We start from the raw sequence: 14,905 nt of genomic DNA, 5'->3' as shown, positions 1-14,905 counted from the left end.
TGGGTTTTCGCCTCTCCCTGGAGATCACATGGTCTGGAATGGGGGGGTGGGGGTGAGTTAATAGGTTGTGATGAACAAAGCATCGTAGCTGTGAGGGACAGCTTGGTGGATAGGATATTAGGATGTAGATAGGCTGGAAAATTGGGCGGGGATCCTGGATTCAGGATTCAATCCTGGACCGGGGAGCGGCGCGGGCTTGGAGGGCCGAAGGGCCTGTTCCTGTGCTGTATTGTTCTTTGTTCTTTGTTCTTGTTCTTACTCTGCACTAAGCAGAACCTTAGTTTTTTCCACTGCCTTCATGCAATTGAAGTATTTCACCCTGATACCATTCTATGTGTGTTCGGGTGAACATTGAATGAGGTCAGGATGGAGGTTGCTATGTCAATCATCGGTTGGAAAAACGGGACTCGCTTTCGGGGCTCGGTCATGTCTAATGGCCACCCACAAGCTCATTGGGTGTCTAGTACTTCCAGAATTATGATTCTGCAATACCTTCAAGGCTAAATGTAAGATTGGCAGATGGAATCCCTACAGTGCAAAAGGAGGCCATTTGGCCCATTGAATGTGCACTGACCCTCCTAAAGAGCAGACTGGGGAAGAGGCAGTTACTGTTTATTACTTATTTATTAGTGTCACAAGTAGGCTTACATTAACACTGCAATGAAGTTACTGGGAAAATCCCCGAGTCGCCACACTCCGGCGCCTGTTCGGGTACACTGAGGGAGAATTTAGCATGGCCAGTGCACCTAACCAGCACGTCTTTCGGACTGTGGGAGGAAACCGGAGGACCCGGAGAAAACCCACGCAGACATGGGGGGAAGGTGCAGACTCCACACAGACAGTGAGCCAAGTCGGGAATCGAACTTGGGCCCCTGGCGCTGTGCGGCAGCAGTGCTAGCCACTGTGCCACCGTGCTGAATTAGCATCATTCACAAATGTAATTGTCTCTATTTTGTGTCAACTCAGTGGTCTGATTTAGTGCCCCTGTTTTTTTTAGTGGTGTGATTGAATTGCCAAATGAAGGGAGTGTAGTTTAAATGTTGGCCAAATCTCTACTTCCATCGAAGCCTTGGCTCATGTCTTCCTGATCCAACCATAACAGTTTGAAACGGTGTTTATTGCAGAGAAACAGCTCAATTCATGCACTGTCTTCCAATTAATGAACATGCTGCAACTGGTCCAAGGTACAGCATGGAGCTTGTGTGTGAGACTTATCAATAGGTATTTAGCTCCTGAAAACACAAGGCTTTACATTTTCTCGTCATCTGCCAATTACTCAGTGTATGCTGCTTCAAGATGGTTTTAGTTTTACATTGAAACTATCGCTTGAAATTTCAGACGAATGCATTATGTCTATGCATGATAATATCTTACAACAGCATTTCAGGGCTTACCTAGTGTAATCTGGGCTCCCAGTCATCTGGATCCAATTTACAGATGCAATGTGGCCCCGTTTCATCAAGATAACCCCGCATTGTTTGCTTGTGCATTGAATTGCAGTGTGAAGGCTGTCCACTATACTGCAACATTCAGCTAGAAACTTTTCTAAAGTGAAGCTTAAAACACTCTTAATGTGATCAGGGGGACAGCGGGCCAGTGCGGCACCATTAACATTCCGAATGGGATTAGGGTTCCAGTGAGCCAGTTTCCAAGCAGAGCTCCAATTATCTTTACTGGAGATTGTCAGCACTGTTAGTCAGAACGGCCCATCTTAAGAGCAGGAGCGATATTTACCTTGTGGCGAGCCCCATCTCAGGTTGGGCAAGGTATCCTTCTGAGATGATGACACTAAATTCAATGTGCTGTTTTGGGTGGTTGATTCACACACACACTCACTACTCACACACACACTCACTACTCACTCACACACACACTCACTCACACACACATTCACCACTCACACACACACTCACTACTCACACACACACACTCACTCTCACACACACTCACCACTCACACACACACTCACTACTCACTCACACACACACTCACTCACACACACATTCACCACTCACACACACACTCACTACTCACTCACACACACACTCACTCTCACACACACTACTCTCACACACACTCACCACTCACACACACACTCACTACTCTCACACACACACACTCACTCTCACACACACTCACTGCTCTCACACACACTCACTACTCTCACACACACTCACTACTCACTCACACACACACTCACTCTCACACACACTCACCACTCACACACACACTCACTACTCACTCACACACGCACTCACTCTCACACACACTCACCACTCACACACACACTCACTACTCTCGCACACACACACTACTCTCCCACACACACTACTCTCACACACACACTCACCACTCACACACACACTCACTACTCTCACACACACACACTCACTCTCACACACACTCACTGCTCTCACACACACTCACTACTCTCACACACACACTCACTACTCACTCTCACACATACTCACTGCTCTCACACACACTCACTACTCTCTCACACACACGCTCACCACTCTCTCTCGCACACACACTCACCACTCTCTCTTGCACACACACTCACTAATCTCTCAGAAACACACTCACCACTCTCTCTCTCTCACACACACTCACTACTCACACACACACACTCACTACTCTCCCTCTCACACACACTCACAGCTCACACACTCACTATTCTCTCTCGCACACTCACTGCTCTCTCTCTCTCACACGCGCTCACTACTCTCCTTCACACACACACTAACTATTCTCTCACACACACACTCACTACTATCTCTCACTACTCACACACACTCACTACTCTGTTCCACACACTCAGTACTCTCTGGCACACACTCACCAGCCTCACAATAATTCAGTTTGTTAACACTCTTGCTTCTGGCCCTGAAGGTTGTAAGTTAAGATCTATTCCCAAGACTGGAATACAAGGGGGGTGGGGGGGTGTGGACAATCTTGCCAAAACATTCTCAGTACTGAATGAGGGTGAAAACAGGAGAGTTTCAGACCCATTTGTCAGCGAGAGAGAAAATCAAATCTTATCACACTTAATCATAGAATCATAGAGAAAATCAGCACGGAAACAGGCCCTTCAGCTCAACCTGTCCATGCTGACCAGGTTTCCTAAACTGAACTAGTCCCATTTGCCTGTGTTTGGTCCATATCCCTCTAAACCTTTCCGATCCATGTACTTGTCCAAATGTCTTTTAAATGTTGTAATTGTACCCATAGAAAACAAATGGGGCAAAGTTGTATTCTCGCCATTAGGGGGAGAGGATGGAGTCTATTCACGCCGGGAAGCCGGCTACCGACTGCTAGAGAGTGCTATTGCGCATGTGCCTAATCACTCAATGCAATATATGCATTGTGCATTGGAGATTGTCACTCCCTCACTCCCCCAGACATCACCTCCCCAACTCCCCCTATTGCCCACCCAATCGCAGCCCTCCCCAGATCAAGACCCCTGCCAATTGTGGCCCCCCCCTCCCCAATCGTGGCCCCCTGATTCCCCCTCCTGGCTGATTGCTGCCCCCGTTCACACCGCCTGGTTGATCACCAACCCCCTTCACTCCCCCAGTTCGATCAGCACCCCGATGATCCCTGATTGCAGAATGCACAGCTCTCCATACACTGACTGCCTTTCAGGCCCCTCCCACTCTCCTTAGACCCTGTCCTTCCTCTCAGGCCCCACTCCTTGGCACTGCCTGGTTCCTGCTGGGCAGCGCCAGGGTGCCCAGTGGGCAGGCTGGCATTGCCAGGGTACCAGGCTGGCAGTGCAAGGCTGACACTGCCCAAGGGGCGCTTGCCCCTGATGACCCGGGGTGCCTCAATGGCCTCCAGTCCCATCGGTAAGGCCGTCACATCTGATCACCATTGCTGGGGGACCATACGTGATCCTCGCAGGTGGGGACCTCCACCAGCGAGGCCATTAAAGCAAGTGAGCCCATACATTTATGTTCCAGGCTCACTCATAACATGTAAATCAAAGGAGGAATATTGCAATCAGCCTCACACCCCTCCCGGGCACGAGGCTGATTACGCCGGCAACTCGGTGCTGGTATCATCGCAAGAGGCGAGAAATCGCCTCTCTCACGATCTTACCAGCTCACCACGCCAATCGACTGGCATGACCAGCCAGTGAGAATGCCCCAAGATCCAGGATACTCCAATGCAGTATTGACGGAATGTTGAACTGTCGGAAGTGACACATTTGGATGAGACATTATTCATTAAAAATTTATTTTACAGGATAAGGACATTGCAGCCTGGGCAGCATTTATTGCCCATCCCTAGTTGCCCTTCAGAAGGTGGTGGTAGGCTGTCTTCGTGAACCACTGCCGTCCCTGAGATGTAAGAACACCCACACTGCCATTGGGGAGGGAGCTCCAGGATTTTGACCCAACGACAATGAAGGAATACCAATATGTTTCCCAGTCAGGACGGTGTGTGACTTGGAGGGGAACCTCCAGTTGGTGGTGTTCCCAGGTGTCTGCTGCTCTTGTCCTTCTAGATGGTTAGTCTTGTCGGTTTGGAAGGTGCTGTTGAAGGGACTTTGGTGAATTCCTGCAGTGCTGCTGCAACTGTGCATTGGTGCTGGGGAGAATCAGTGTTTGTGTCGCCATTTTCCATCTTCAGTGGATAGACAGATCACATGACAGGATTTCAGACAATGGCAAGCAGGGGGTTGTCCCCACTGTCCAAGCCAATACTTATTCCTCAACCAACATCATGGTAGCACAGTGGTTATCACTGCTGCCTCACAGTGCCAGGGGCAAAAGTTTGCTTCCTGACTTGGAGAGTCAGTGTCTGTGTGGAGTCTGCATGTTCTCCCTGTGTCTGCGTGGGTTTCCTCTGGGTGCTCCGGTCTCCTCCCACAGTCCGAAAGACGTGCTGGTTAGGTGGATTGGCCATGCTAAATTCTCCCTCAGTGTACCCGAACAGGCGCCGGAGTCTGGTGACTCGGGGATTTTCACCGTAGCTTCATTGCAGTGTTAATGTAAGCCTACTTATGACTAATAAATAAAATAAACATCACTGAAAAAAACAGATTATCTGGTCATTATCTGGTCACACCAGTGCTGTTTTTAGGACATTGCTGTGTGCAAATTGCCTAATAGAGTCATAGGGTGGGACGTTACGACCTCGTTCATCCCAAAACCATAAAATCCTGCCCTATGAGTCTCCTATGACTCTATTAGGCCCGAGGTCAACGGGTCTTCCCATTGTCCACCCCTCGCCCACTCCGATCCCCATGGTGGGTGGGGTGATAAAATTCCAGCCATAGAGTTATACTGTGCAGAATAGGCCTTTTGGCCCATTGAATCTGCACCAACAATAACTACCACTAAAGCCGCGCTAATCCCATTTTCCTGCACTTGTCCCACATCCTTGAATATTGTGATATCTCAAGTGCTCATCCAAATATTTTTTTAAAGTCGACTACCTTCCCAGGCCGTGCATTCCAGTTCTCCTGAATTAAAACAGAGAGTACATTTCCAACCCCCTGCATTGGCTGTGAGGCACTGAGGTTGTTAAAGGATGTTACCTGAACCAATGTCTTTCTTTCTTCAACCAGAGAGCAGTCTCAAGCCGGCACCCACAGTCTGAGCCTGTCTTTAGGTGATTTTTATATTGTTTGAGACTAATGTCCGTGTAGCTGGCAGAAGCTCAGAGTAAAATTGGATTTGTTCAGGCTTGCAGCCAGTCAGGCTAGGTGCCAAAACAACAGCTCCCCCAATATTAAAGCAGCTTGTGAAGGACTTCAAAGAGAATTTTGTGAAGTATATATTTTGAAATATATCCTGACTAGTCCCAAAGCTCATCACAGAGGAAGGGAGACTGGATTAAGCTGTTGTATAATATTCGGCCCACACATTTAGGAGGGCCAAGGAAGATATACATATACACATTGTATGCCGAGCGAGAGAGCGCCAAGGATAAAGAGAGCTGAAATGTGATACAGCCATCAATTAAATTGTTTGAAAATCAACACGCTTTGTCATATCTATTTCACACAAATTTGCCCGCTATTCCATGCTTCTCCTGTGTACCATGTCCATTAAAGGACAAATTGAAACTAAGACCTTGTCCCAGGCAGCAACCCACTGAGCCACAATTTCACAGTGTTCAAGGCGCAATGAAAAATCACCAGAAACCGGCTCACAGGCCTCAGGATCTCCCTGACAACCACAGGCCAAGCGTACTGTAATTCAATTTACACACCAAACCTCACAATTCTTCCGCGAGATTTGTCAAGGCCTCCAGTCCTTGGGAACCATTGTCCGCCCATGAACCTTTGACCAGCCAGAGAAAATAGGCGCTGCTATGAATCGCAGAGAGCACGTTGGGACTGTTTTCCTGGATCACTCCATGGTACATTTAACATTCACCCCTATATGATCCTATCTCCATTCTGAACAAGAATAAAAACATTAAGCATCTGTCACTGCTTGCGTTGAAACCTGACTGCCTGGCCAAAATATTGAAATAAACTGCTCCTTTCAGCCAGAAGATTTGCTTTGTGAATAAATCCAGTGCCATAGCCTCGGGCTGACTGGGAGACATAATGTCATGGGAACATAAGCAGGACTGACCCATGGACACGCAAGCTTACTTCAGAGCACAGATACATATTAGCACGCTTTACAGAGTTTATAAACGGGGGATGCATGTGCAATCTGTGAAGCGCCGACCTGCCAATCTTACAACTTAAATGCTAATGCTGAATTAATTTTTTTAAATTGTCATGGTCTGGTAAAATTAAGCGTTGCAGCATTGCAATGAAACACGACTCAATGTTTGCTCTTGCACAGTGGAACGGTTGCTGTCGACTGCTGTTGACCTGAACTCTTCTGCGACAGAGAAAGAAATTCAAATGACTCTTTAATGGAAATAAAGCCATTTAAATAACACATCGCAGGGGAGCCTTTTCTCTTCCGCGATTTCAAATCAAACCAAGAGATAACTATGAACAAAATCCATAGGCTGGCATCAGCTTCTCCTCACTTTCCGATCCTGGCTCATTCGACATCTGGGTGGGGGGGGGGGTGTGGTTCCCATTTCGCCCACCACAGGAATCATAGCGGGTGGGGGGAGTGGCGGGGGTGGTGGGGGGGGGGGGGGGGGGTGGTGGCGGGGGTGGGGGCGGACCATGAAAAGGTCCATTGACCTCAGGTGGGATTTTCTGGTTTTGAGGCGCGCGCAGCTGGAAAATCCCAGCCCAGAAACCATCGATGTTGGAAATCTGAAGCAAATTCAGGAAAGCACCAGGTGACCAGTCTTTGAGAGAGAAAATCAGGTTAACATTTTCGGTGAGGGCCTTCACCCGCTTAAACCTGGTTACCGCTGAGTCTAGCAAGCAAACGTCAATTGAATTCTCATTTTCTACTTTAACTTGGCTGTCAGGCAAAGCACAAACCATAATTCCCAGGCTCTGGCACCTTGACTCATGCCTTCCTTTCTTTCATCATCAAAGGTTTTCTGCATGGCTGTCCTTTGCCCCAGAGCCTTCTACATATCTTATGTTTTTAGGTTCTAGTTCTTCATTTTATTTTCCTTCACCTTCAACATAAGTTCTAGAACATTTTCAGCAAGCTTAATCACTGTTATCGTTCTGACAGATTTGGAAACATTTATGCAGCCATCCATACCCTGGAAAGAACGGTCATAGCCTTTTCTTGGGACTTCCCAATGCATTAGCAACAAGTCTACAGCACAATAGGAATAGCAGTTGGCCATAAAGCATTGCCCAATTCTTTTCAATGATGGGCATTCCATGATGGGCGGCATGGTGGCACAGTGGTTGGGGATGGCACGGTGGCACAGTGGTTAGCACTGCAGCCCGGGACCCAGGTTCAATTCCGGACTCAGGTGACTATCTTTGTGGAGTTTGCACATTCTCTCCGTGTCTGCATGGGTTTCCTCCAGGTGTTCAGGTTTCCTCCCATGGTCACAAAATGAGCAGGTTAGGTGGATTAGCCATTGCTAAATTGACCCTTAGTGTCAGGGGGATTGGCAGGGTGAATGCATGGGGTTACGGGGATTGTTGTCAGTGCAGGCTCAATGGGCCTAATGGCCTCCTTCCGCACAGTCGAGGCTCTATGATTCTAAAAGATGCATGTCAGCACAGGCACCGTTGATTCTTGATACCTCAATCTTCGTGACTCACTGTCTCTTGGATCCCACATCAATTGATTACTAAAAAGTCTCATTGTTAGCAGAGTGGATAATCCTCATCAAACAGCCTTTATTCCACATCTTTTCCATTTCACAGCTAACAAATCGAAGTGTTCAAAGAAAATGAAAAGATTTTCTTTGTTAATGCCCTTCTGATTTTTCTCCTGGGTTTCTCATACACAACAGGAGCAGGAGGAGGCCATTTGGCCCTTTGAACTTGCTCCACCATTCATTATGACCATGGCTGATCATCCAACTCCACAGTCTGATCCCATCTTCCCCCATATCCTTTGATCCCCTCCGCCAAGTGCGTTATCTCATAGCGGTGTTCCGGAGATTAAGGTTTAATTCCTGAAGGGTTGGCCATTGCATAATCACAAGGTTGAAAATCGGGGAGGGGGAGGGGGATTCTCCCAAAAAGAGTGCCGAATTAGCATGGAAACTGGAGTAACTCCCGCTGGTTTTTGAAACATGATTTTCAGAATGAATCTCCCACACCCTCAGCACTGCAGAGTGCTCTAGCAAGATTCATGTTGAAAATCAGGGTGCGGGGCCTATTCCCATCAGAGAGCCCGGCAGTGTTACGGTGAGCAGCCACTGCACATGCGCCGATCTGTCAGAGCGGAGATCGGTGCATGCGCAGTAGACCTGAACTACTGGCCTCCCGATCACTGGTCGGCCCCGCAACTCCCCATCGCTGCCACTCCAACTTCCCCAGCCCCCAATCGCTGGCTTCCCGGACCGCTCCAGGCCAGCCCCAATGTCTCCCCCTCATAGCCAGCCCCAATCTCCCTGACCACCCCCCGCCACAGTCTGACACTCCACCCCCCGCCAGCCCTGACCCTCCCCCCTGCAGTACCAACCGCCCGCAGCCCCGTACCCCCCGGCAGCCCCGACCACCCCCTTCCCTCCCTCTGCCACCGATCGCTGTGCAGAGCTGCAGTGGGACCCACTCACATCCACCCATGGCACTCCTGTAGGCCCTGCCCCAATAGGCCCCGCCTCCATCTGGCCAAGCCCCCTTGACATTGCCCAATGCATTGTGGGTGGTGCAAACGTGACCTTGGGCATTGCCAGTTTGCCCCTTGGGCAGTGCCAGGGGCCCAGGCTGACAATGCCCAGGGGACACCCCATCCCCAACCCACCCAGTTCCTGGGTGGCCTCCATGGCCTCTGTTCACTCCAGCAGGGTCTGGCTGCCAGTTCCTCGTTCGCGGGGAGAAACCCCGCAGGAGTGAACCACTCCTGGCTGAGGGTTGGCTGGTTGGGGGGGGGTAGAGATGCTAGCGGGCCTGGAGACTTCAGTCCCAGGCCCGCTAATGAAATTGAAATTGAAATTTACTTGTTTAAAGAAATCGTAGTGGAGCTGACTACTCCAAAAACCTGGAACCGGAGATGTGCGGAGGTCGTGGCGCCCAGCGGGACACCTGCTAAACGGCGTCTGCTGATGTCTCCCGGCCTGTTGCGCTGCTAGAGCAGTGAACAGGCTGGGAGAATTGCCCCCTAGATGTCTTTGTGATTCAGTTGTGAAGATCGAACATCTCCCACTGTGTCTCATGGAAATTCTAGCAGACAGTTAAGCTGCTGGATAAAGCTTTGCTGTTGTCAAATATCAGATTTTTAAAAATTAATTCGTGGGACATGGGCATCGCTGGCTGGCCGGCATTTACTGCCCATCCCTAGTTGCCCGAGGGCAGTTGAGAATCAACCACATTGCTGTGGCTCTGGAGTCACATGTAGGCCAGACCAAGTGAGGACAGCAGATTTCCTTCCCTAAAGGACATTAGTGAACCAGATGGGTTTTTCTGACAATCGAAAATGGTTTCATGGTCATCAATAGATTCGTAATTCCAGATTTTTTTTTGAATTCAAATTCCACCATCTGCCGTGGCGGGATTCGAACCCAGGTCCCCAGAACATTCGCAAGAGGTTATGTGGCCACAGCTCCAGGAATAAATCTAACCCGAGGAAAGGGTCATAGTGAAAATCAGATTGTTCAAACGGAAAGGATGCCAGTTCACAAGAAATATAGATGTCACAGAGGTTCATTTCCAATGTTAAATCTTGAACCAGTCCATTTCCATTCAGCTTAGCATGGTGTTTTCTTCTCTGGAATGCCAAAGCTTTGCTTTGCTTTTATCAACCAGCGCTGCACTCATTGGACAGGTAACTATGGAACTCGGTGTTTATGGAAAGGAGGTCTAATTGCTGGAATGGCCCAATGGAAAAAAGATGTCACCTCCCAAGTGAAAGTCAGCCTCGTGAGTCCATGGGCTCAACATTTACTCTAGACTGAATGGAATCTGCCAAGCGGTCAGTGAGGGAAGACAGTCAGCTCCATTCTTCAGCTGGGTTTAGTGCCAAGTCTCCGTGTGAAAAGGGCAGCAGCGAAGATTTCTGTTTTCACAGTCTGTGTCTGCTGGCAACCAGCCCTTTGTTTCCTCCTGTAGCATAATCAATTAGAAGTTATTCCCATTGAGTTGTCTCTTAAACTCTATTACATCGCAAATGTTAAATGATCTATCATTTTCTTATAGGACTGTTGCGCAATTGAATCTTATATTTGCTGAGAAGTAATGTTATTTATTAGGTTTAAATACACTTTAACTTTAACCCTCCGAGTGCGCTATTCCCTTCCAGCGAATGGCAAAGCTTCCTTTACATAGAACCAGAGAATTACAGAATGGATTTTTATTATTCATTCGTGGGACATGGGTGTAGCTGGCTGGCCATCCCTAGTTGTCCTTGGCAAGGTGGTGATGAGCTGCCTTCTTAAATCGCGGTAAGAATTTTAACAACACCAGGTTAAAGTCCAACAGGTTTATTTGGTAGCAAATACCATTAGCTTTCGGAGCGCTGCTCCTTCGTCAGATGGAGTGGAAAAGTGGAATTTGGGGAGTCATTTCCATTCCATCTGACAAAGGAGCAGCGCTCCGAAAGCTAATGGTATTTGCTACCAAATAAACCTGTTGGACTTTAACCTGGTGTTGTTAAAACTCTTACTGTGTTCACCCCAGTCCAACGCCGGCATCTCCACATCATTCTTAAATCGCTACAGTCCATGTTCAGTGGGTTGACCCACAATGCCGTTACGGAGGGAATTCCAGGATTTTGACCCAGTGACTGTGAAGGAACGGCGATATATTTTCAAGTCAGGACGGTGAGTATCTTGGAGAGGAGCTTGCAGGTGGTGGTGTTCCCATGTATCTGCTGCCCATGTCCTTCCAGATGCAACTGGTTGTGGGTTTGGAAGGTGCTGACTAAGGGTCTTTGGTGAATTGCTGCAGTGCATCTTGTAGTTAGTACACACTGTTGCTGCTAAGCGTCAGTGGTGGAGGGATTGAATGTTTGTAGATGTGGTGCCAATCAAGCGGGCTGCTTTGTCCTGGATGGTGTCAAGCTTCTTGAGTGTTGTTGGAGCTGCACCCATCCAGGCAAGTGGGGAGTATTCCATCAGACTTCTGATTTGTGCCTTGTAGATGATGGATAGGCTCTGGGGAGTCAGGAGGTGAGTTACTCGCTGCAGTATTCCTAGCCTCTGACCTGCTCTTGTAGCCACTATGTTTATGTGGTGAGTCTAGTTGAGTTTCTGGTAAATGGTAACCCCAAGGATGTTGACCGTGGGGGTTTCAGTGATGGTAACACCATTGTCAGGGACCTGGGTTCAATTCCAGCCTCGGGTCACTGTCTGTGTGGAGTTTGCACATTCTCCCCGTGTCTGCGTGGGTTTCCTCCGGGTGCTCCGGTTTCCTCCCACATGCCAAAGATGTGCAGGTTAGGTTGATTGGCCATGCTAAATTGCCCCTTAGAGTCAGGGGGACTAATGGGGTAAATGCATGGGGTTACGGGGGTAGGGCCTAGGTGGGATTGTTGTTGGTGCAGGCTCAATGGCTGAGTGGTCTCCTCTGCACTGTAGGGATTCTATGATTGAATGTCAAGGGGCAGTGGTTACAGTGTCTCTTATTGGTGATGATCATTGCCTGGCATTTGTGTGGCGCAAATGTTACCTGCCACTTGTCAGCCCCAGTCTGGATATTGTCCAGATCTTGTTGCATTTGAACATGGACTGCTTCAATACTTAAGGAGTCATGAATGGTGCTGAACATTGTGCAATATCAGCGAACATCCCTACCTCTGACCCTATAGCAGAGTGTTATGGTTCAGGTCAGAAAGTCCAAAATGTTTTATGAAGTCCGCCTGGATCATAAGTTTTGCACCTTGAATTTGGTTAGGATAATTATGAGATATTTTACTTCAAGTATGATTTAAATGACCCAATAGGGAGCTTTTATCAAACAACGTTTATTTAAGAATACAGCGAACATGTATGGAAAGAAAATTAGCAATAACTTTGATCAATTACAAACAAAATCATATCAACCACAATAATATACAATCCTTAACAAATATATCTAAGATGTTCCAATCAAACAAAAGCTTCCTTCAGACAAAACACTTCCACAGGTTTAACACAGCAAAGATTGATGCTACTGTTCTCTTGATACACTCAGAACAGTTTGAAGTCAGAGCAGCTTCCCAGAACACCAGGGAGAGACTCTAGTCAAACCACCAATAGCAGATTTTCTATTCCAGGAAGGCTTTCAGCTAACCAGCAGAATTTCCCAAAACCAGGGAGAGAGAGAGTGACACTTCTATCCAGTTTGATGTCCCTTCTAAAACTAAAATCTGCAGCTCAGAACTGAAAATGAAGAGTCCCTGTCATGTGACCTCCAAACATTCTTCCTCCTGACAATGCAGGGTCATAAAACTCATTTTCAAAGTAAAAATAAACAACACCGCCCCCCCCCCTCAATTTAAGCCTCTTAAGGAGCAATAAAAGGGCTCCTAGTAGACAACCTGGTGCCACAATGAGAGCTGAGAGCTGCAGAGAACATGATATAAAAAAAACTCTAAAAGGTAAGAAAAAAATGAACCATCAACATTCACAGATGGTTTCAATTTTCAAACCCTTTCAGTTTCACACTACTTGTACTCTACAATAAATAAACATACATTTTACAAAATCAAAACATTCAAACATAACAGTAATATAGCCCATTCCAGTTCTTATCTTCCACCATCGAAAGCTCCTTGTTTTATCACATTTGTGACAACAGCTTCATCGCTAAAATTCTCCATCAGTTCTTAATCCTGCATTGATTCCAAAGCCAAATTCAGTTTTGTCATTACGATGATAAATTAGCTCTGGTAATGTCCTCAGAGCACTCGGCAGGATCAGTGGGATAACACATTGTATGTGTGTAGTCAGGGCCATTCAGAAAGGTCATTTTATCTCTGTCCTACTCATTGGTTGTAATTTTACTGCCCCGCCTGCCACGGGAATCGGATTGGGCGAGGGGTGGACCATAGAAAGGTCCATTGACCTTGGGCGGGATTTTACAGTTCTGGGACGAGCGGGGCTGTAAAATCCCACTCATTGGGTATAAAAGTTTTCTTCATGTCATCTTTGATTTTTTGTTAATCGCCTTAAATCATCATTGTCTCCTTACAACCCTTCCATCAAAGGCAAAAGTTTCTATCCACTCTGTGCAGACCGCTCATGATTTTGAATACTTCTTTCAAATCCTCTCTTAGCCTCTGCAATTCTCTAAGGAGGAGAATCCCAACTTGTTCAATCTATCCATTGAAGTGGAAAAATGTTCACTTTGGCAGGAAGAACAAAAAAGTATTGAAGTTCATTTATTCGTCACAAGTAGGCTTACATTAACATTGCAATGAAGTTACTATGAAAATCTCCTAGTCGCCACACTCCGGCGCCTGTTCGGGAACACTGAAGGAGAATTTAGCATAGCCAATGCATCTAACCAGCACGTCTTTCAGACTGTGGGAGGAAACTGGAGCACCCGGAGGAAATCCATGCAGACACGGGGGAAAAAGTGCAGACTCCGCATAGTGACCCAAGCTGGGAATTGAACCCTGGGTCCTTGGCACTGTGAGGCAGCAGTGCTAACCATTGTGCCACTGTGCCGCCCATGGTAAGAGATTGCAGAACTCATGAATCACAGAATGTTAGTGTGCAGGTACAGCAAGTGATTAGGAAGGCAAATGAAAATTTGTCACCCATTGTAAGGGAAATGGGATGTAAAAGCAGGAATGTATTGCAGTTGCACAGGGCAATGATGTGATTTAGAAAACTGTGTACTTGGTTTTGGTTGCCTTCTTTAACAATGGACATAATTGCGTTAGAAGCAGTTCAGAGAAGGTTCACTCTACTGATTCCAGGAATCTGAGGAAAGGTTGGACTGGCTGGGTCTGCGTCCTTTGGGGCTTAAGAAGATTGAGGGCTGATCTCACTGAAGTATGTAAGATCCTGAGGGGACTTGACAGGGTGGATACTGAAAGGATATTTCCTCTTGTGGGAATGACTAGAACTAGGGACACAGTTTCAAAATAAGGGGCCTCCCATTAAGATGTGTACGGTGGCCATTACTAAGGAGAAGGTGCTAGGGGAGCTGAAAGGTCTGAAGGTGGATAAATTTGATTTGATCTGATTTGATTTATTATTGTCACATGTATTAGCATACAGTGGAAAGTATTGTTTCTTGCATGCTATACAGACAAAGCATATCGTTCATAGAGAAGGAAACGAGAGAGTACAGAATGTAGTGTTACAGTCATAGCTAGGGTGTAGAGAAAGATCGACTTAATGCAAGGTAAGTCCATTCAAAAGTCTGACAGCAGCAGGGAAGAAGCTGTTCTTGAGTCGGTTG

Source organism: Mustelus asterias, chromosome 1 (assembly GCF_964213995.1).
Source record: "Mustelus asterias chromosome 1, sMusAst1.hap1.1, whole genome shotgun sequence".
In the NCBI taxonomy this organism is placed as follows: domain Eukaryota; kingdom Metazoa; phylum Chordata; class Chondrichthyes; order Carcharhiniformes; family Triakidae; genus Mustelus; species Mustelus asterias.
Note: the sequence above shows the minus strand (reverse complement) of the source record.